Here is a 22,439-nt window from a genome sequence, read left to right as displayed (position 1 = left end):
TTCAATTGAGGCAGGAGCCTCATCCACGGCGGGTGTTCGTTAAAGACACTCACCCATGTGAGCTGAACAGCAGTTCCCTGCCCTATCCTTCATGTTTTGCTTATTTATGACACCTGATCATCATCCTTTTTTCCAGGGTTGTGTTCTCTGTCAGGAGATGGGTGGAAAAAGCTGGCACCAGCTGATGGAAAAGCGCAAACATCGTTTATAAGACCCAAAACAATGGCCAGGGTCTGTCTCAGACCTCCTGCTCCAGGGAGAAGTTAAATCTGTGAAAACTTTTGCAAGATTTCTTTTAAACACCCTTTTGCAAGGGTGTTTAAATTTTCTGCACCACTCTTGGACAATAATTGATGAGATGACCTTGAATAAGAAAGGAATGCCTCCGGAAGCAGGTCAAATTCAGCATCCTTTCAGGAAGCGTTTTTGCCTACCAGGAGGTTTTGGGGAATATATATTTGTTAGTATCCTGGAAACACTCTTATTATTTTATTCTATTATGAGCAATGCTTGAACAAAAATGTACTTTTTAATATTATTAGTTTCTCAATAACTCACAACATCTGCTGTCCAGGCCAAAACTGCATTCCATCCCCAAATAAACTCCCAGAATTCTTAAAAATTAGTCATCCTCTTGCCATTGGCAGAGTTTTCTGGGTATTAAATTCTGCCTTTTCTACTTGGGGCTTCACGATGTGATTGCCTTAGTACCACCCAATTGCGACAATATCATGTGTCAGTGATGTTTTGTGATGATATCATGTGTCAATGATATTTAATCATCAGAGAAGATAGATGTACTTTTTGGTTTTAAACGAAAAGGCGGAACACTCAGGAAAAACTGATAGAAAAACATGTACTAAAGCATTCCTTAAGAGAAAATTACTTGTATAAGATTCACAGTTTCTTCTAGAAAGCCTTGCTGTGGCCTTTCTGTAGATCCTGTAGTAAAACCTATAGCACAGTTAATTAAAGAGTTTATCAGAAGCATCCTAGCTGAGAGTGCTTCAAAGCGCAGCTGATCTTAAAATCTCCCGTTTGGCACAAAGCAACCACCTGTCAATATTTCAATTACTGCCCTCCCCGCCTGATCACACACCAATTGTTTTCCAATAATTATTATAATTATCCACCGCGAGGGCAACCAAGTTGTTTCAGGGTTTTAGGTGAGAGGCGAAGAACTGGAAAAAAAATAATAAAAAAACAAAACACAAAAAAAACCCCTAAAAACCTGCCCAGTCATTTGCACAGATTTTTCCTCCGGGCAGCTCCTCATTTGAACAGCTGCTGGTGAGGCACAAATCAGCCTGAGCTGAGCCGAGCCTGGATAGTGTGATGCATCCTGATTTCTGGGGGTGGGGTGTTTTTTTGTTGTTGTTGGTCCTAATTTGAGTCCTGCACATGACCAGCCGCTTTCCCTACTGGAAATAATTTCTCTAAATTAAAGGTTGCTGCAGTGTTTCAAGCCTGTCAAAGATCTCTTGTTGGACAGGCTCCTTCAAAAAAAAAAAAAAAAAAAAGTCAGTGTCTCAAACCTGAGCCTCAAGAGCCAGGTTCTGCTCGATAAAAGGACTGGAAAAATCATTTGCCAATCAGGATATTTTTCTCCATTAGATTTCATGGGAAGAAAAAGATTTCAGTTTTAGTTTTCTTCCTTTATGGGAATAAAAGGCTTGGGTCTATTGTTATTTATGTGGCTTTATTCTCGGGAAAAAAAAAGAAAAAAATCCCAAACCCTGAAAATTATGACTCGCCCTACAAACACTGCAAACCGTCTGAAAACGTTCTAGCTGCGCTGGAAGCTAATGCAAGGTAACCTGGAAACGCTGAATATTTCTGACCCAGTCTCTTACTATTTTGCACTGGTTTCGTGCCCGTGTAAGTTCATTCGAATGAGCGGAACTTCACTGAATCTATTTCTTCAGGCTGCTGCCAGTTTTGAAGTGGTGTTATAAATATGACCAGGGACAAAATCCTGAAAAATCTGTTGAAATCTGTTAGGATTTCAATGGAGCCGGGAATTCACATTCGAGGATAAAAATCCTGTGGGGCAGCGTGTTGGATATCATTACGTCGCTCAACCCTGGCAATAATAGTAATTGTTATGCACGGGGAAGCCAGTGAGATTGCCATGCTAGTAATAAATAATATTGCCTTATAGCAGAGAAATGAAATAACACAGACTCGGGTGGGAGGAAGGCAGAAATAGTTACTCTTACATCCTGCAGTGTTTGCACCGAATCAGCAGCTACAGCCCAAAAAGCAAATAACTGCTTTGCTGTGGAAGGAACAGCACGCTCAGTCCTACGGAGGATGCTGCAGAGCCTTTGTGAAAAGCAGTAGAGAGCCCTGTCTTCAAAAATGGGCAAAGCTCTGCTTCCTCCCACCTCAGAGGAGAAGGAAGGAGATCCTGCCGGCCGGGAGCTGCCGGCTGAGCCGAGCTGGCAAAAATATTCCCTGAAGAGAGAATGAATAAAATGGGGTCACCTTTCAATAAGAGATGAAAAGAGGAGCCAGGAGAAAAGTAGGTAATAGAAGAATGAATGCACGAGAGAAATTACAGTGGGAAAGTCTGCTTTCTCCATCTCATAATAACCCAGAAAAAGAAAACTTTCAATTTTGTTAATAAGGGAGAGTATTGAACTAGAAAACGTGGAAATGCTTATTCTGCACAACGTGCAGTCAGTCTGCAGAGCTCCCTGCCATCGCCAGGTCCCAGGGAGGTTATGATACTTCGATTTGTATGGGTATAAACCACACCCAGAATAACCAGAAGAGAGGATGATAAAAATAAAGAGAGAGCAGATCTCTTGGAGGAGAATCCAGGTCAACAGTTAATTAGCAGAGCAGAGGAGGAAGCTTAATGCAAAGGAGCTCTCCCCAGAAGCATGTGGAAGGCAATCCCCACCTGGCAGAGGAGCACCTCTCCTGCTGGTCCCCATGGGGCTGGAGGTTGCCCAGGGTCCAAGCACGGGGGCAGCAGCACCCCTCTTGCCCCTAAACTCTCCCTCTGGCTCCCAAATCCCACCCTCTCCCTCCTGGCCCTCAGGAGCATATCCACACCAAAATGCTTGTGCTGTCTTCCTCGTCTCTTCCTCCCTCCACCTCTGCTGGCCCATGGAAGAGCACCTTCCCTGCTCTTTTGGGATAAACTCGGTGCTTTGGCAGGAGTTGTCTCATATGACAAGTTGCCGTATATACTTTACCCTGAGACATAGTAGTAAAAATCTTCAATTCATCTCTCTCACCCTTACCCAAAGCTCAGCCTGTTTCTTTAGCTTGGCTTGAATATTGGCAACAGAAATGTCTTTCCCCACTTTTTCCTCTCCCACTGCTTGTATCACATCCTTCTGCTACAGAAGCCCATAATCTGATTGTGTTTTGTTGTTTGACTCCTGCCCTTCATGCATTTCAGGTATTTAAAATCTGTTGCTCTCTCCTTGATTTTTGGGGAGATCTGTTGCAAGGCTTTCACGGTTAGATGTGTCCATCGCCTGTTGAGGTCAAGGGGGAAATGGCTGTCCCAGATTTCTGAGAACTCTGAGCCCAAACCAAGGAATCCCCTGACCACAAGCAGTACTTTTTGGGAACTCGTTGCCCGTGGAGAGGAGGGCTGGGAGCAGACCACCACTGCCAAGCATTTTTAAAGCACACCACTTGAAGTAGTCTTGTGCAAGCCAGCTGCTGGTGTAGGACTGGCTCCTGCCTTTTACCTCTGCCGTGCTTCTTTAGTGGGATTAGGAAAAAAAAAACATTGGCAGCAGTGACAGGATATATTTTTGAAAGAAACTATGCATAAATAGTCCAGAAACATGGAACAGGCTGCCCAGAGAGGTGGTGGAGTCTCCTTCTCTGGGGACATTCAAACCCCACCTGGACGCATTCCTGTGCAACCTGCTCTGGGTGGACCTGCTCTGGCAGGGGGTTGGACTGGATGGTCTCCAGAGGTCCCTTCCAACCCCATATCATTCTGTGATTCTGTGATTCCGTGACAGGTAATTTTTGAGGTCAGGAGCTCCGTGGTGGCAGAACTTTGCAGGGCTGACAATAGGATAAACACTTTCAATCGAAGTTCCATAGGCAATGCACAAACAGCACGTGATAGTCTATGTACTTTTCTTTTGCTCAATTTACATGGTCTTTTAAAATGCATATCTTTGAAAAAATACAATTATATCAATATTGTATTTCTATCAGTTGACATGTAAAATCCGGGTTTCCTTACAGAAATTGTGTAATTTTGTGAAATGGCGCATTTAGTAGAAGTTGTTTAATGTTATACCATTAATTCGTGAAGTTAAAGCACGTCACATGGTAAATAGGTTCTAACCCTTGTTGATTTGCAGCCTCCAAATAGGCCATCGAGAAGATTTGCTGTAATCCCTTTGTCATTTATCATAATAGCTTATAATTCACTCCCTATTGCTGCCACCTCCCTCCTCTGCCGCGTTACATGTCTTCACCTGACCTCTGCTCGCCTACTTGTTGTCTACTCCAAGCCATTTTAAAGTTTCCCTCTGCTTTTCCTCCTCTCGTTTGAGCTCCTGCCAAGTGACACCGCTCAGTTGAGCCACCCTGAGATTGTTCCTTCTCTGATCGCTTCAAATTGGCTCACACTTTGTGCCAGTTCGTGTTTAAAATTAGGCAGCTGCCTGAGTGCTTTGCTGAACTTGGGTGTCCTTCATGTAATTCGGATTAATCTCTTCCCTGCCTCGCCATCTTCCCTCACTGCCTTGCAGTGATTAGTACCGTTTTCCTCTGATATAGGCTCTTCCAGCAATGCCAATTTTGCAGTCACTTTTCTTGTTGAACCAGTAGGAAAAGGTCATTAACTTGTTGTCCGCGGTCTGTTCCTGGTTGCCAATGAACTGTTCCTCACAAACCAAGGGTCAAGAACTGCCCTAATGTACAGCTGATAAACCCCTGCTCCGGTAGCTGCAATCTCCACACTTGTCCCACACCATCAAGTATAAATGTACACCCGGCAGCGGGATAATGACATGGAGCCACCATTGCAGCTTCCACCGAGATGAGGTTTCAAGGACTGAAACTAATAGCTATGGCAAAAGCTATCAAAATTATATTAAAACCCACAGTATTGGTCTTTCTACTTAGGCCTTTCATCCAAGGATCCCAGCGCACATTGCAATCATCAAGCCGGATACTTTCCACTAATGCTTCTTCATTCCCCGAGGTTTCCACCTTTAATGCCACCCAGCTTTGATTTCTTTTCTCCTACAGCTTTGATTTCTTTTCTCACCTTTTCCACTTCTCCCTTTCTTCCAGAGCTTACGTATGCTGGCTCAGTTCCTGCTCCCTTTGCAAGTCCTGGTTTCTGTCACTATCTCTTGGCTTCTTCCCATCCTCCCTCTCCACCACAGGCCCTCCACCCCTGCACATTTACTTCAGCAGCCCTCTGACCACTTCTGCTGCTCTTTGCAGATGCAGAGAGCGCATCATCCTTTCCACGTCCTGCCCATTGAGCGAGGGACCCCCTTGTCCATCTGCAGGCACCCACGGTTCCCTCTGCACCGGCCGAGGAACTCCCGTCCCACCAGGGGTGGGCAGGGATGTCTACACTCACGGGGAAACCACTTAACTTTGCCCATTATTAAGGGGCAAGCAGATTTCCTGGTACAGCGGAGGCGCTGAGATGCTCTGTAAGTGGTTCCTATAGCAACCGTATCCAGGTGAAAACTCCTGCCAGAGCTCCCCTTCCCCCTTCCCGCTCCCCCCCTCCCCTTTCTTTGGCGGTGGTGTTTAGTTGGTGGGGGGTGAGCACAAGGGATGCTCACCAGGCAGGTTTAACTGCCTTGGGTTACCCACAAGGAAACACGTGTTAAGGGCTGTGATTGGGAAGCGGCGCTGTTGGGCATCTCGTTGGGCAGCTGGGTACCAGGGACCACAAACAATCAACAGGTATGGACTGAGGAAACACCTTTATTTGTAGACGGAGAATATCAACTGATTTTTAAGGCTCTGCAAAGGTGTTTATCTGCCACCTCAGAATCACAGAATCATAGAATGATTTGGGTTGGAAGGGACCTTAAAGATCATTGGGTTTCACCAACCTGCCCTGGGCAGGGACACCTCCCACCAGACCAGGGTGCTCCAAGCCCCCTCCAACCTGGCCTTGAACCCCTCCAGGGATGGGGCAGCCACAGCTTTTCTGGGCAACCTGGGCCAGGCTCTCACCATCCTCACAGCAAAGAAGTTCTTCCCCAGATCTCATCTCAATCTCCCCTCTTTCAGTGTCAAACCCTTCCCCCTCGTCCTATTGCTCCCCTCCCTGATCAAGAGTCCCTGTCCCTCCAGCCTCTGGTAGGACACAAACCCAGTTCTGCAGGGCCTTATCCTCACCCAACAGAGGCAGTTTCTCACTCCTTGCTATCAGTCTACTGATAGTCTGCTCACGCAGGCACCTGAGGTGGCCAAAGTGTGGCTGTGACAGAAGGTGCGAGAACTCAGGTACCAGCAGAAAGTCAGAGTGGTGGTGATTAACCCTAGAAGGACTCCAGCTCTTCTGCGGTCCTGCACTGTGAGGAGGAAGACCCAGAGGAAGGGTCTTCCTAAACTACGTGCCAGTGCGGTGCACTTAAACCATGCAGCCAGGCTATGGATTCACTGAATAATCCAGCACGGAGAGAAAGACAGTCTGTGCCAACACACTTATCACTTACCTCTCATGGTGATTCCTCCTCAGGAATCCTTAGGTCTTGGTAAAGAACCTCCTTTAATTTTTTGCAATTTTAGATAAGCCATACCATACTGACCTGGCTCACTCTATGGGATCACGGGATAATTCAGGCTGGGAGAGAGATCTCAGAAGGTCTTGATCCAACCTCCAGCCCACAGCAGCGTCAGCTCTGAGATCAGGTGAGGTTGCTCAGAGCTGCATCCAGCCAGATCCTGAACTCTCCCAGGATGGAGACTGCACAGACTCTCCAGGCAATCTGCTCCAATGCTTGATTGAATCTCCCTGTCAAGGACTGAGAAGGGACAATCCATTGACATTTTAGGGATTCTGGAGGCTTCACGGTCTGTGGTGGAGTATGTCTAGTGACAGAAAGCATCTGACAGGATTCACTGGCTTCGGGTTGCTCTCAGGATGTAGGCAGAAAGATGTGACTGGCAGGGAGGGAAGGGAAGATGTGGAAGGAGAAGACTAAGGAGAGAACAAGGAGACCATGCCTAAAACTAGCTCAAGATCATCAGAAGTGGCTCTAATCACTTTGAATCTGAAAAAAAAAAGACAAGATAAAAGTCTGGTGCCCTAAATTCAGAGCTTGCCCTTGCACCTCTGAAGTGCAAACTGGGACAAGAGTCCTCGTGTTGTTGCTTGTGAGAGGAAACAGGGAGTGATTTTTTTTTTGTTTTGCTCTTGACTTAGAAAACCGCAAGAGGAAAAATCTCAATTGGAACCTGGAGAGTATGTAAGGGAATTACTGGATGATCTTTAAAACAACCTGAAAATAACTCGAAGTCTGTGCCGATCTGAGCTGAGCTGTCAGCTCTCCCCAGGGACTGCCACCCTTGGGGTAATTGCGGTACATCACACCTTGCTTGACGTGCCGTGGAGCAGGAGGAGCAGCGCAGCTGCCAGAAGCTGAGAAGCAGAAGCCCCAGACAAGGAAAAGGCAGGGTCCCATGGCTTTTTTTTTTTTTTTTTTTTCAGGATCCCAAAAATAAAAGCCAGGAAAATTATTCTGAAAATACCTGAAGAGCTCTGGCTTAGCATCTCCAGCCTCTCGGCTGCCATTCTAGTGCATTGTACCCCGCTGACGACGCGGCCGCTGCCAGCCTCATTGCTTCAAACCCATTTTTAATGCAAAAGATGCTGCAGCAAATGGAGACACTGCGATGAGCCTGTTCTGTCACAAGGCGAGGGACAGGTCTCCAACTTAGTCTGGTTTTACAAGCCATACTGAGTAGAGTCACGCTGTGGGTGGGTGGTAGAGTTAGGAGAGGCACGCTATGGCTGTAGAGTCCTGATGTGAGTAAAACCAAGAAGCAACCTCCGGGTACAGCAGGGAAGATGGGACAGCAGTAAGCGGACGGTCGGGGAATCTCAGTTTGTCATAACCATTGAATATCCCAGACACGCGCTCACCTTCACGTAAGCCGGATGCCCCGTGACTGGTGTGTGCCCCGAAAGGAGCCAGCGCAACCTTGTCCTCCATCCCAGCGGACTCTGCCCAAATCAGGACCTTGAGAAAGCAAAGCAAAAGAGAAACATCCCTTTTTTTTTTTGGGGGGGGGGGGTCAGATTTATGGCTAAGACAGAAAAGAGAGACAGCGATCGTATGCCCTTGGGAAAAAATGCTGTTCTGGCAATGATGGAGCTACAGAGACCTCCTCGCTCTCCGCCGAGGCAGGGCTACGTGGCGGCACGTGGTGACTGACAGGAGGGGAAGGTGACAAGCCCTCTGCTTTTTCTACCTAGAAAAATATGCCGGCACCATTTTCTATTTATGTGGGACTCGCAAAGGGAGGGCTGGGGAGAGGGGAGAAGGGGGGCTCTCGGGAAATGGAAAACAGCAGGAGAGCTGGATTTTCTTTGCTACGCTATGCAAATACAGCAAGCGAACACGACTCTGAAACTGAGCTGGTAAATCTGATTCTCATTTCTCGAGAAGGCTCCTTGCAGCCGACCTGACAATATATACACGCACTACAGTGGAGACAAATTACTCTCTGCAAATGAAAATCTCACCAATTCATTTTTATAACTTACCTGCCTCCTCACCACCAACACATGATTGTTTGACAATTGAATAATGCTCAGAGCTCTGCAAATAAATGCAAATAAAAAACGTTAAAACTCCCAAAAATGAGGGATCGGCACGCTTTTTTTTCCACACGCAGCAGCCAAGCTGGTGCCACCGGGTTCATTCAGCCCAGCAGTGGTCAGCAGCAAACATTGCATGGCGAGGAGAAGAAATAGCAGGAGCCTGGGATGAGATGAACCGCGCTCATTTGCTGTGCGAACAAACGGTGTGCCTGCGAGAGGAGCAACATTTGATTTGGATTCATCTTTGCTGGAAGCCTGCCACAGCTCGGGGAAAACGTGTGTGAAATGGCTAGAAACAAAAAAAAAAAACAAAAACCAAAAAAAAAAAAAGCCTTTAATGTTCCTCAGCTTTTCAACACATGTTTCTGGCTTCAGAGCTGACTGACTTTATCGGCTCTGAAGAATATACATAATTGTTTTGACGCGGAGGGAGAGGAAAGTGAGAAATTGCCATAAGCGCAGCCAAACATTTGCTGTGTCTGAGCGGTTACCAATGAACTCTCCCGGAGCCGCCGGGAAGGGATTGGGGGGGATGTTTTCTGCACAGCGTAGACCCTCTGTAGGTGTTTGCCCAGTAGGTTGGGAGCAAAAGTCCCTTTTCTGGAGACTCCCACACCACCACAAGGAAGCCTCAGATTCACGAAGGGCACATCGTCACGGTTTCTCACCAAGATTTTACATTTTCTGGCCCTCGCTCGGTACTGGCAGATCAGTGATGTTTTTTAAGCCTCCAGCTGCCTTTTAACATCGCTGTAATCGTCCTTACTCACTTCTCTTCCATCAAATCTACCTCCTCTGGGTGGAAGGTGTTTCTTCCGCCGCAACACCACCCGCTGCTGCCGGGAAAACCGGAGCGGCTGGGGCTGAGCCGGCTGCCCGAGTGCCTGTTTTGAGCGGATGAGTCGAAATCCCTCTTTGATTTCCCTTCCCACCAGGGAAAACTGCTGTTGCCTCAACCGCAGATGGCAGGTGGCTCACGTTGCCTCTGACCGGGCTTCACCCCAGGGTGTTTGTGTGATTTTTGGGTTGTTTCGGCAAACACCACAAAGATCATATACATATATATATACACACACACACATACATACATATACACACAGATATATATATATAAATATACATATATATATAAATACCACACCACCCTCAAAAGTGTCTGCTATATATTTCAGCTGATATTACAGAGCCAAGGAGATGAAATAAAAGACATCTAAAGTTTAACCTTAGTTTTTGAGTTGCACGTGGCATCTTGCTAATTTTCGCTCGTCTTTTTCTCTGCTCAGTTTACTCTGGCATTAGCCACAGAAATGCCAAATGTCACAAGACAAATTGTTCTCCTGGTAGTTCAAGCCCAGAGGGCAGGACAAAATGCTGGAAATATGGCAAGGAAGTCCTGCACTATGTCATATTCACAAATTAAGTATCTCCTTATTCCAAAGGCTGCTTTCCCTCTGCCACAGAAAAGCCCGTATTTTCCAGGGTCAGTTGTCCTGACTACAAGTTTTGACCTGAATCCAACACATCAAGTATACGGAAAACACCACACAATTCTTTACATCCAGTTCCAAGGTACTCTGCATCACCTAAAAATCATTTGCCAATTAGCAACAATTTGGCATGGAACCTTTAATTATTTTAAGGGAAAACTTGCTTGATTTAAACAATTTAAAGGGCATGGGAATCATTTAGATGTTTTTAGGAAGCGTGGATATTTGGAGAGATTACCTAATACACAGCAGTCTCAAAAGTTTCTGAATTCTCACTCATGCTGAGAAACCATGGTTCCTTGTCACAAAATTTTGAAAGGACAGTTATTAACAAAAAAACAATGATAAAGCAACAATTATCTTGTATAAAACAAAAGGGCATATATGCTCTGCCGTTATCCAGGTTCATGGATTAAGTTTCTACAAACTGTAAGGACAGTCCATCCTTGGCTCGGATAAAATATTTATTAGTAATAAATAATTGTTGTAGAGCTCCAACCCCCCCAGCTGAGACTGGACTCCATCACACAGGGCTCACTGGGCTGTTCCTTTGCCCTCCCTTGTAATTCAGGTTTGCATTTGTGGAAATCAGGTTTTCTCCATAAAAACGTGGCTGTTGTACAGACAAATAGGCTTTCTAGGGAGTCACCCTTCACCTGTCAGATTAAACAGCAGTTCTGGTTTATGAAGTACACTCTGTCAATGTCTTTACATGTGCAAAAATAATTCCCTGTGTCTATAAAAAACTCCGATGTGATAGAAGACCCAGACTACAGAAGGCAGTACCACTCCTAGGATTAAGGATAACTGCCTACAGTTAGATATTCAGCTTTTTTGTTGAATAATACCCTAAAACTCCCTACAGCTGCAGTTGTATTTAGCAAGCAGACTAGAGAAAGCTTTAGCCTTTCAAAATAATTGTAATGGAAATTATTTTAATTCTTCAAGAAATTAAAAGCAATAGAGATTAACTTTTTCCCTGCTGAGCTCACGGATCATACAAAGTTACATGATTGTGGTTTTGATAAATAACCGTAGTACTGTGGTATGTGTTAGTATCTCTGAAACTACCTGGAATATAGGATATTGGGAGTACTTGGTAAGTAAAGTACAAAGGGCATATTCTCTGCTCTTCATCTGAAATAGGAAAGCTATTTTGTACTTTGTAAAACATGTTAAATGAAGTTTGCTCTCTCTTGGAGATAGCTATTTTTCCCTTCCTTCTGTGCGGGTGGAATGTTTGAAAATTGCACGAGACAGGCAATTTTGGCACTTCAGCTTGGAGTACCGAATGTTCGCAAATCACCCTGAATGGATCTGAAGCTTAAGGCTGCACCGTTATTGCGTTTTCGTTTTCACCTATTTACATATTCACAGTCAGAAAGGCAGGGTAGTTATTGTGTAAAAGGGGCCTATTTAGGAAGAAAAGGCAGATAGCGTTTCTGAAAGCCGTTAGACAAAGAGTATCCATACACCACGGAGAGTATAAAAAAACTTTACCCCGAAATGTTTGTTGGAGGAAGCGGAAAAGCAGAGAGACAGCGCAGAGAAAACCAGAGATGGTCAGGAGTCATGGGGGATGCCGAGCTCCCGTGGGTCACGATGCAGTAGAAAGTACATAGAATCATAGAATTGTCTGGGTTGGAAGGGACCTTTAAGATCATCTAGTCCAACCATCAACCTAACTCTGATAAAAACCATCACTAACCCATGTCTCTAAGCACTATGTCAACCCGTCTTTTAAATCCCTCCAGGGGTGGTGCCTCAACCACTTCCCTGGGAAGCCCATTCCAAGGTTTAATAGAAAGTTAAATAGTTCAGCCCTGTTTCTCAACAAGTCCACCCTGCATTTACTCAGGAAAGCAATAACACATTTTGGTGAACACAAAACATCCAGGGGTCCCTTTCTGTCCCCTCTCCATCTCCGTGAAGACGTCAGGCCTGGGAAGGAGTTGGAGTTGTTGCGACACTACAATTTGTGCAGCCGAGATGCTATTTCAGGCCGAGGGTTGTGTCTGTCATTATTTCATCCACACCGGTATTTCTGCTCCTAGCTTTCCCACACAACCAGCTCTGCTGCTTTGGGAAACTCCCTGGTGCACGTCTGAAATGTCCATGCGTTGCCACAAGAGCATGCGAGGAGGGCTGCTCCCCACAGCTTGGTGGCTCAGGCGCCAAGGTGACTATAAAGTGACAGGACAGGATAAAAGTTATTTAGTTAGGTGTTTTAATGGGGGAATTTCATTAAATAAACGTTTCATTTTACTACCAGTAAATTATAGTGCTGATGGCAGGAACCACTCCACAACCCAAGAGCACTGCATCTCCACTGGGAGTGCGCTGCTGTCCCAGCCTCCACGTGGGGACCTCTCCTGTAGATACCATGATGGCACCAAGACCACAGCAGTTACTCGAGGGTGACAGAAATGGCAATGAAAAGTATATCACAACTTGGGGGTCAAAATCTTATCTTAAAGGAGTCAAGAATTCCTTTTGACGGAGGCAGGTGATGCATTTTCCCGTTTCCAGATACTTAGATCTCTAATAAAAGGTCTAGTGAGGGTCACTCCGCTCCCAGAAGCAAACACAATTATCACAGAATCATAGAATGGTTTGGGTGGGAAGGGACCTTAAAGACCACCCAGTGCCACCCCCTGCCCTGGGCAGGGACACCTCCCACCAGACCAGGGTGCTCCAAGCCCCCTCCAACCTGGCCTTGAACCCCTCCAGGGATGGGGCAGCCACAGCTTCTCTGGGCAACCTGGGCCAGGCTCTCACCACCCTCACAGCAAAGAATTTCTTCCCCAGATCTCATCTCAATCTCCCCTCTTTCAGTTTAAAATCATTCCCCCTCATCCCATGGCTCCCCTCCCTGACCAAGAGTCCCTGCCCAGGCTCTATCTTATCCTGTCCTATCTGTGTGGAGGGCATCATCAGGCAGCAGGCACGATTCACTTGCCTAATTAGCCCAACCCTCCTGTGTGTGGGAAGATGCCATGGCTTCCTCTGGTGGCATTGCTCGTTGACCTCAGCTTCTTCCTTCCAGCAGCCGAGCACACACAGCTCGCCCGCCTGGCCGAAGCCAGGGACCGCTCGCTCTTCCAGTTAAAAAGTGATCTTGTTTCAGCAAAGTCCCAAATGTTCTCTCTGAAGAGCATTAAACAAATTGGGGGGAGGGTGAGCTTTGGAAGAAAAGGCGTTTGAGTTTGAATGCAAAGGCCAGCCCGGGATAAACCCAGGGTCTCCGCTCGTAGAGAGCCACGTCTGTGGTAATCAGAGCCAAAAGGGAAGCTTTAACCCCTGGGGCTGATGGAGACCAAAGTGATGAAAGGATTTTTTTTTTAGATGTGAAAAGACGGATCAAGAGTTTTACTAAATCCTGGGTCAGAGGGAAGGTTGAAAATTGCCTTTGCTCTGAATCTGGGGCATTTCGGGGTGAAGCAGGTGCGCCTCACGTCTTGAACATTTCACGTGCTTTCGTTTCATTCCCTCTGTTTTCAATTCCCTTTCCCTCAGATTTTATTTACTTGTTTCTTCCAACAATATGATAGCAAAAAACAGCCAAGCTCCAAAGCTTCTCTCTAAATGCCTGATTTAAATAATGCATCCATTAATTTTTGCACCAATAGTGGTACAACATAAAATAGTACATTATTTTTCAGAACCTAATTCTGCAAACATTAGACCATTTGACTAAAATATTCCTAATGTATAAATAAAGTTACTCCTGTGCATTAGTGTTTTCAGGCTCAAAGCTTTAATGTGTTATTTTAAAATCCAAATATTTTCCAAGGTGCAAAATATAAATGCAACTATATTTAAGTCTTCACTGAAATGAAGCATGAAAAAAAAAAATAGTGATGAAGGCTTTTCTTCCTGCTGCTGAAATAGAGGACTTTTACCAATTTTAACGGAACATCCTTAATATATACCTTGAATATTATGTGTATAATAGGTTGTTACTCTGCAATTGGTTTGGCTGATTACAATGATTACACTAAGTTGGCACAATCGTATAGCTACCTGGTGAAAGTACTTCCATAGACCCCACAGAAACCTGCTCACTGGAGACCACATTGCGTGTTTGGAGGTCAGAAATTCTGATTTACAAGGATGGCAGCTATTTAACGTTGCTTACGTTTCATTTAAAAATTCGGGTATTAAAAAGTCGGGTATTTTTCAAGCGCCCCTTAAAATAAAATTAAAAAAAAAAAACCTTTCCTGTGGACTGAAATATTCATTTTGCCAAATGACAAGAGGTTGTGTTATCTCTTGTGTGGGCCGAAGCCAAGAGAGGTTATTTCAAAACACGTTAAAGAGGTAACGCTTTGCTCTCTACGCGTAAAACAGGAAGCGTCTAACATCACCGAACTTGCCTGTGATCCGGACAGGGCATTGCCGTGGAGATCCCCTTCCACAGAGAGGCTTTTCTGCCCAGCTTTAGGTGGGCACTTAGGCAAGTGTCACCAGGAGGAAGGAGCAAGAGGTGAGTTGACACCAACGGTGGCCACCATCCCTGGGAGGAGCAAACCTAGACCAACCTCTGCCCTCAGGCATCTTCTTTTTCACACATGGAGGCGAACACCTTCTAGGCAGCTGAACATCACCAGTGGGTTGAATAATAAAGTCCCAACGCCTCGGCTCCTCGCATGAAGAAGGAAGCAAGATGCCACCACGCCGCTTCTCAAGGAACAGATTGGATATTAGAAAAAATTTTTACACGGAAAGGGTTATTGAGCCTTGGAATGGGCTGCCCAGGGAAGTGGTTGAGGGACCATCCCTGGAGGTATTTAAAAGACGGGTTGACATGGTGCTTAGAGACATGGGTTAGTGATGGGGGGGCGGGGGGTGTCTGTATGGTTTTCTTTCTTTTTTTTTTTTATCAGAGTCAGGTTGATGGTTGGACTAGATGATCTTAAAGGTCCCTTCCAACCTCAACAATTCTATGATTCTATGATTCTAAGTGCAGCTCATTAAAGGCTGGGGAAGCTGCTGGGAAAGCCTCATCCGTCATCCTCCCAGCGGGGCTCCCTCCGCACATGGGGGACATTGCGCCCCTATTTAGGGGCTTGAATGGCTGCTGGCAAGTAGCTGCTGGCCACCGTGCCTCCCGGCCACATGCTGGCCATGGCTTTCTGTCGGCGAGGGGGGAAAAAACGCCCTCTCTCCATTGTGGGGATGTATTAAATGCTTTTAGCGAGCAATGACCACCCTTAATGATTTCCAAGAGAGGAAATGAACCTCCAATCAATTATGACACTTGATTAGGTTACTTAAATTGCTGAATCTCCAGCAAAATCAGCCGTGCCAACTCCCCGACACCGTGTGATTCGATGGCCCTTGTAGTAATGCAGCTCTGCACACCTCCTGTTTTGTGTATGTTCCCTTTGCTGTGCCTCAACTTCCACCTCATTACCCGGAGCCTGGATTTCCACCTCGCCACTTCACAACCTTCTCCGAGCATTGCTCTGGTGATCACCTGGTGATTTTTAGGCAGATTCTTTTTTTTTTTTTTTTTCCTTGAAATGCTAATGCATTCCCTAGTGAAAACAAACCCAGGCCTGTGATTATAATAACGCCTTTGCTCAGTTTTATTTCAAATGGAACAGAAATGAAAGTTCAAAGCCATGGAAACAATGGGTGACTATCAAAGAGAGCATCAGCCTCTGGTAACATGAAAGACCACTTTAATAAGGAAAGGCTTATAGGAATTTCTAGTGACCATTAATAGCATGTAATTCACTTATTTGCTAATTATGAGTGGTAGTAGTAAAGTGGAATATTGAATACGGCGTACTGTGTTATCACAGTGCTGACCCCGCTGGGAAGGCAATGTCCACTCTTCTTCCCACCCCACCACTTTCACCCCTCAGAGGTGGCAGCTGAGGTGACCCTGTGGTTCCCCTCCACCACCTGGTGACCCAGAGCTCTGTGCCCCTTCTTCTGGCCCAATACCCCTCCACACCATTTGCCCCATTTCTGAGCAGGGGATAGTTTTTAGCCCTGCACACTGGAAGGGATAAAATCTGTGGGTGACTACATCTACTAAATCCCCTGATGGAGGGGAAAGGACAGATGGTAAATTGGAGGATGCAGGGTCCACGGGAGGTGTAACAAAATACGGACCCATCTGGGTCGAGTCCCAGGGAGGGAGGGGGTTGTGCTGAGGTCGAAGCTCTCCTGCGGTCTGGGATCCTGTTAAAAGACAGGTCTGGCAACCCCCTGGCAGGGAAAAGCAAAAAATGAGGCATTTTTTATGAAAAGATAAAATTTCAGATACATCAGTGTTGGGTGATTGAAAATAGTGAGAAACACACTGCTGTAAATTCAGTAACTTTACCAGATAAAAATGACCAATGGGGTCTCAGACTGTGAATTCCTTAAAACAGCAGAAATATTGCTAAATAGACAATGTGGGATTCCCCCCCAAAAAAATGAAATTTTCATTTATTACCATTTCTTCAGCATAGACCCAGGAGCTGCTGAAACTCTGCACGACAAGTGATGGAGTGAAAGACCCCGCCTGGAAAAATCACTGGTGGGTCTGGTTGCCGTCCCCACACTGGGGGCACAGGTCCTCGGCTGGTGGGTGGTAGTTAGGGGTGCAGAAGAGGACCTCCCCCCATCCAGCCGCTCCCTGAGAGTCTTCCCACAGAGACTCTTGGCTTCAGGAACCAAATATGTTCTGAAAAATAAAAATTTCTGTCCAGAGACATTCTGGTTGACACCACAGGGTGTGCCCAGGGGGGGACCTGCAATGGATTGCACAAAGAGGTGTCCTTGGAAAAGCAGCTGCTACCTCCAACATTTCCAAGTGAAAAATCCTGCAGGAGAAGTATCTACCATGGAGAAAGTTTATCCCCAAAAGACATCCACCTGGGAGCTCACCATCACTGGTATGTTGACATATGGACAGAGAGGCACAGCCTAGGTCCTGTGTACTAGCCACCAGCGAAACCCCTCCAGCACTCAGGCGTGGGGACCATTCATCCTGACGTAACACGTACCCCCTGAGTAATGCCAGATCCTTTGCCTCTGAGGTGGTCTCAGCCTGAATTCAACATTTCTTGCCCTCTTCAGCTCAGTGGCTCTTGTGGCTTTTAACCCTTTTGCATTTCCACATCTCTCTTTCTGCCTCCACAATTACATTTTTTCTTTTCTTCATATATTTTTCCAAAACCACTAATGTAATATTTGACTTACCCCATCCCCTCCCAAACTAACCATATATTTGTTTTCAAGATTTTCCAGCAGGCGGTTGAAGAGGTTCAGCTCCATTCGTGAGCATCGGGCAGTTTCTCCAATCACTTGAAGTCTCAGTGAGAGCAATCAGTGACGACGATTAACGGTGCTCACTACGGAGCTGATGCTGAAGTGCCTCAGACGATCACCGTTGCTCATCATAGCTATAAAAGTCACCAGCTTGCATCATGGAGACATCCTCCCATGAAGATAAAAATGCTCCTCTGTGACCGTTTCCCCACTCAAAGCAGGATGCTCGTGCCAACCTGCCAGCAGGGCTAGCGGCACGGCTCCGATGGGAACCTCATGAAGTTCAACCAGGCCAAGTGCAAGGTCTTGCACCCGGGTCATGGCAACCCCTGGCACAACTTGAGGTCGTTTCCCCATCCCATCGCCTGTTCCTTGGGAAAAGAGACTGACACCCCCCCTGGCTACACCCTCCTTTCAGGGAGTTGTAGAGATCGAGAAGGTCTCCCCTCAGCCTCCTTTTCTCCAGGCTGAACACAAGAACGGGCACTACTGCGTGTTGCCTACTGGGAACGTGACTTTCTTCCACTCTCTGACTTGACATTTCACAGATGAAGCATTTAGGTGCTAAGAAATTTAAGGGATTTCATCAAAATGTGCATTGGATTCTGTTCCTTGCCCAGCCGCTCTGTGATCAATGTCCATTAGAAGAGAGAGCAAAATACCCTTTCGTTGCCTGTGAGCACGGGTGAGATTACGTTGGCATCGTACATCTTTCCCGGGATGTCGTTTCTAGGCATTTCTAGGCGTTAGAAACTTAGGTTATTAGAGACTGTTCCCCTTTGTAGGTACTTGCTGTCTGTACCATGAAGAGGGTCTGGCACAGGGTATTAAATAGAGGTATTAAAGCAGTTAAAAGAGTAATTATAAAACCAATGGGTAGAGGTTTGATTGCAACTTGAGGGAGCTGCAGAAACTGCGTGACTCATCTTAAACAGAATATATATATATTACAGTTATAAATAGGCTCTTTTTTTTGTGTGTGTGGTTGCAATGACATATTTAGGAATTGCTGTTCTTTTTAGAAATAACTTTGATGTTGTGCAGATATCTGGGGCTCGCAGGTTACGTTGTTTATTGAGAAAACACATACTTTAGCGGTAGCTTTCTGTCACCCCGGGTGTGCGTAGTGCTTTTTACAAACACAGCATCACACACGGCCCCCCCTGCCCCCACACTCCCAGAGAGACAGAAACAGCCCACGGCGAGGACGGGGTGGGTTGCGATGGCCGTTGGTAACACAGCCCAAATAAAGGATTTTGGGGGGACAGGAAGAAGAAATGAAAGAAGAGTCTCCTGAGCGAAGGGGTTAGGATGAAGCAAGGGACACTCTGGTTCAGCTTTAGTGGATAAAATGGACCGGATCCAGGTGACTTCTGGATTGAAAAGGCTGATATGAAGTGAGTTCTCTTCCTAGCTTGAAGAACAGGATACCTGAAAGGCACAGGGGACTTGGTTATTTTTTTCATCCCAGAAAGAGTTAGAATCACAGAATCATAGAATGGTTTGGGTGGAAAGGGACCTTAAAGCCCCTCCAGTGCCACCCCCTGCCCTGGGCAGGGACACCTCCCACCAGACCAGGGTGCTCCAAGCCCCATCCAGCCTGGCCTTGAACCCCTCCAGGGATGGGGCAGCCACAGCTTCTCTGGGCAACCTGGGCCAGGCTCTCACCACCCTCACAGCAAAGAAGTTCTTCCCCAGATCCCATCTCAATCTCCCCTCTTTCAGTTTAAAATCATTCCCCCTCATCCCATGGCTCCCCTCCCTGATCAAGAGTCCCTCCCCATCTCTCCTGGAGCCCCTTTAGAGACTGGAAGGGGCTCTAAGGTCTCCCTGGAGCTGACCTGAACTGGGTGTCTTCGCAGTAAGAAAGTGGTGCTGAGGTGAGCACAAACAGAATCATTACACCTTTGTTTTCTGGATTTTCTGGTACCACCCAGCCACCCCAACATTTTCCCCATGGGAGAAGTGGCCATATCACATCGCTTCATCACAGAGGTCTTGAAAAACAAGGTCCCGACGCTACTGCCAGCTTGACAGTACCCCTGTGACTGGGACAGTTGGTCCTTTTAATCTTCATGGATGTGAGAGCCTTGTGTTGCATAGTTTCACCACACGGTTGTACCAGATGGTCTCTGAAGGTCCCTTCCAGTTCCTACAACTCCGTCATTCCTTGTGATTCTGTGATCCTACCTGGACACGGCAAAGCAACACCATGAGGAAGGAAAACACAGCCCAGCACCCCCCCACCCCCCCCAGCTGCCCTCTCTTGCCTTTTACATCCCACAGACCCCCAGCTCCCTCGGGAAGGAGGAGCTTTTATTTCCCTCCCAGCAGGAGGAACCCAAGGCGGGTGTCAGGGCTGGTGTCCCATCCTGGATGAGTCACAGAGCAGCCGTGCTGCAAAAAATCCAGCCCAGCGCCTGCTCCTTTTCATGAAGAGCCTTGAGCTCAGGGCGGAAGAGATGAAAAGGGCTCATGGTCATTACCCATTCCATCTGACCCATTCACTGGCTGATGGGCTGGTTTTCATCTCCCTGCCCTGCCTGTAGGCAAGCATCCCCTCCCCATACCCTAATCTGTTCGTTCTTTTTTTTTTAATTCTCCACCATTTATTTTCCTGGGAGCCTTGTTAATGGTGGTTCCATCCCTTCCCCACAGCTCCATCCCTTCCCTGCGGCTCCATCCCTTCCTGTGGCTCCATCCCTTCCCCACAGCTCCATCCCTTCCCTGCGGCTCCATCCCTTCCTGTGGCTCCATCCCTTCCCCGTGGCTCCATCCCTTCCCCACAGCTCCATCCCTTCCCGTGGCTCCATCCCTTCCCTGCGGCTCCATCCCTTCCCCACAGCTCCATCCCTTCCCTGCGGCTCCATCCCTTCCTGTGGCTCCATCCCTTCCCTGCGGCTCCATCCCTTCCCCACAGCTCCATCCCTTCCCTGCGGCTCCATCCCTTCCCGTGGCTCCATCCCTTCCCCACAGCTCCATCCCTTCCCTGCGGCTCCATCCCTTCCTGTGGCTCCATCCCTTCCCCGTGGCTCCATCCCTTCCCTGCGGCTCCATCCCTTCCCTGTGGCTCCATCCCTTCCCGTGGCTCCATCCCTTCCCCACAGCTCCATCCCTGCGCCTCCCTGCGCTGCAGATTCCGGGGCACTAAGAGGTGGCAGCTCACCCTAACAAATTCCAGAAAGCCTGACTGCTAATTCCGAAGCCAACATTGGGAAGGACTTGAGGAAAGCAGGGTGTAACAGGAGAGCCGGGGAGACACAGAGCACGGCCACATCCTGGAAACGCGCAGAGGTGAAGGGGAAGGGGAGGTGGGAGCCTTTGGAAGCCCATTAAATGAGGGCTTATCATCCCATTTATGTAAATCACTTCAAATGCCTTCATTTATTAAAAGTATTAAGCTGCATTACTGTTTGCCTTCGGTCTCCTAATTTGGTTGCTAATGCCTAAGACAACTGTTGAAATTAATTTGAAATTAATGTTCCTGTGTAATTACTTAATGAATCTCACATTCGCTGCCCTTAGCTCTCAGCTGACAAAGGATCTCACCCACCGCATGGGACAGGTTGGAACACTGACGGGGGTTTTAAAACGGTTGCTAAATTATAGTTTGCAAATATTTTACATTGATATCACACACTTCATCTTGAAGGATCTCGGTGTGTTTGAAATGTTACCTAACATTCATTCTTTCGCAAAATTCCGTCACAAAAACTTTCTGGGCATCAATCTTCTTACTTCCCTGCACGCCTTGGAATTAAATCAAACTTAGCTGCATTATTATGCAAACACAAAAAATCATACCTGCGTTAAAAGATTATTACGAGGGCTGTAAAGTCAGACGCTTAAAAGATAGGAAATGCTGGAACTGTGCAATATAAATTCCTTTTTCCATGCATACGTATTCTCATCTTCTTTAATTTTACGGTCATATATATTTTCCTATACTCACCCCCTCCCCCAGGGGACTTATTAGTCCTTGTTAGTGTTCAAGAAAAAAAAAGCCAGGGTAAGGAAAAACAAGGTTGAGGAAAAAGCAAGCAGGGGAAGGCAGCGGCTTGTGGAGTCCTTGCCTCATTCCTTACAAAAGCTGCAAAGGTTTTAATGCCTGTTCCTCCTTTTCTGGGTGGCTGATTTGATACCCCATAAATCCTGATGGGCAGAAATGCTGAATATGCACAGCAGGAACAAGCTAAAGAAACATTTGAACGTGCAGAGCCTTCTCTGTACTCCCGAACCCAGCGAAACGTGAGGTCCTGGGGGCTCACACCAAGCGCTTAAAATCAGCCTGATCTTCAAGGAGGGGAAAACGCTTCTCCGTCTCCCGGGGACGGTGGAAAATGCCATAGAGCGTTTGCAAAGCAGGCGGAGGCTGCTGTGATGGAGACCCAAACTCACTGCTGTACCGCACGGCACGGACGCAGAGCAATAAAGCAGGGAACAGGACACACCGTGACCCAGGAGCAGAAAGTACAGAGAGAAGCTGTTCCTGCTGTTGTGCAAGGAAAGGGAGGGAGGCAGAGACCCCGAGGGAAAACAAGGGCTTTTCTGAGACGGAAGAGCTGAATTGAAGAATCATAGAACGGTTAGAGTTGAAAGGGACCCTAAAGCCCATCCAGTGCCACCCCCTGCCCTGGGCAGGGACACCTCCCACCAGACCAGGGTGCTCCAAGCCCCCTCCAACCTGGCCTTGAACCCCTCCAGGGATGGGGCAGCCACAGCTTCTCTGGGCAACCTGGGCCAGGTTCTCACCACCCTCACACCAAAGAATTTCTTCCCCAGATCTCATCTCAGTCTCCCCTTTTTCAGCTTAAAACCATTATCCCTCGTCCTATGGCTCCCCTCCCTCATCCAGAGTCCCTCCCCATCTCTCCTGGAGCCCCTTTAGG

The sequence above is a fragment of the Numenius arquata genome, chromosome 7, assembly GCF_964106895.1.
Source record: "Numenius arquata chromosome 7, bNumArq3.hap1.1, whole genome shotgun sequence".
NCBI classification, from domain to species: Eukaryota; Metazoa; Chordata; class Aves; order Charadriiformes; family Scolopacidae; genus Numenius; species Numenius arquata.
Note: the sequence above shows the minus strand (reverse complement) of the source record.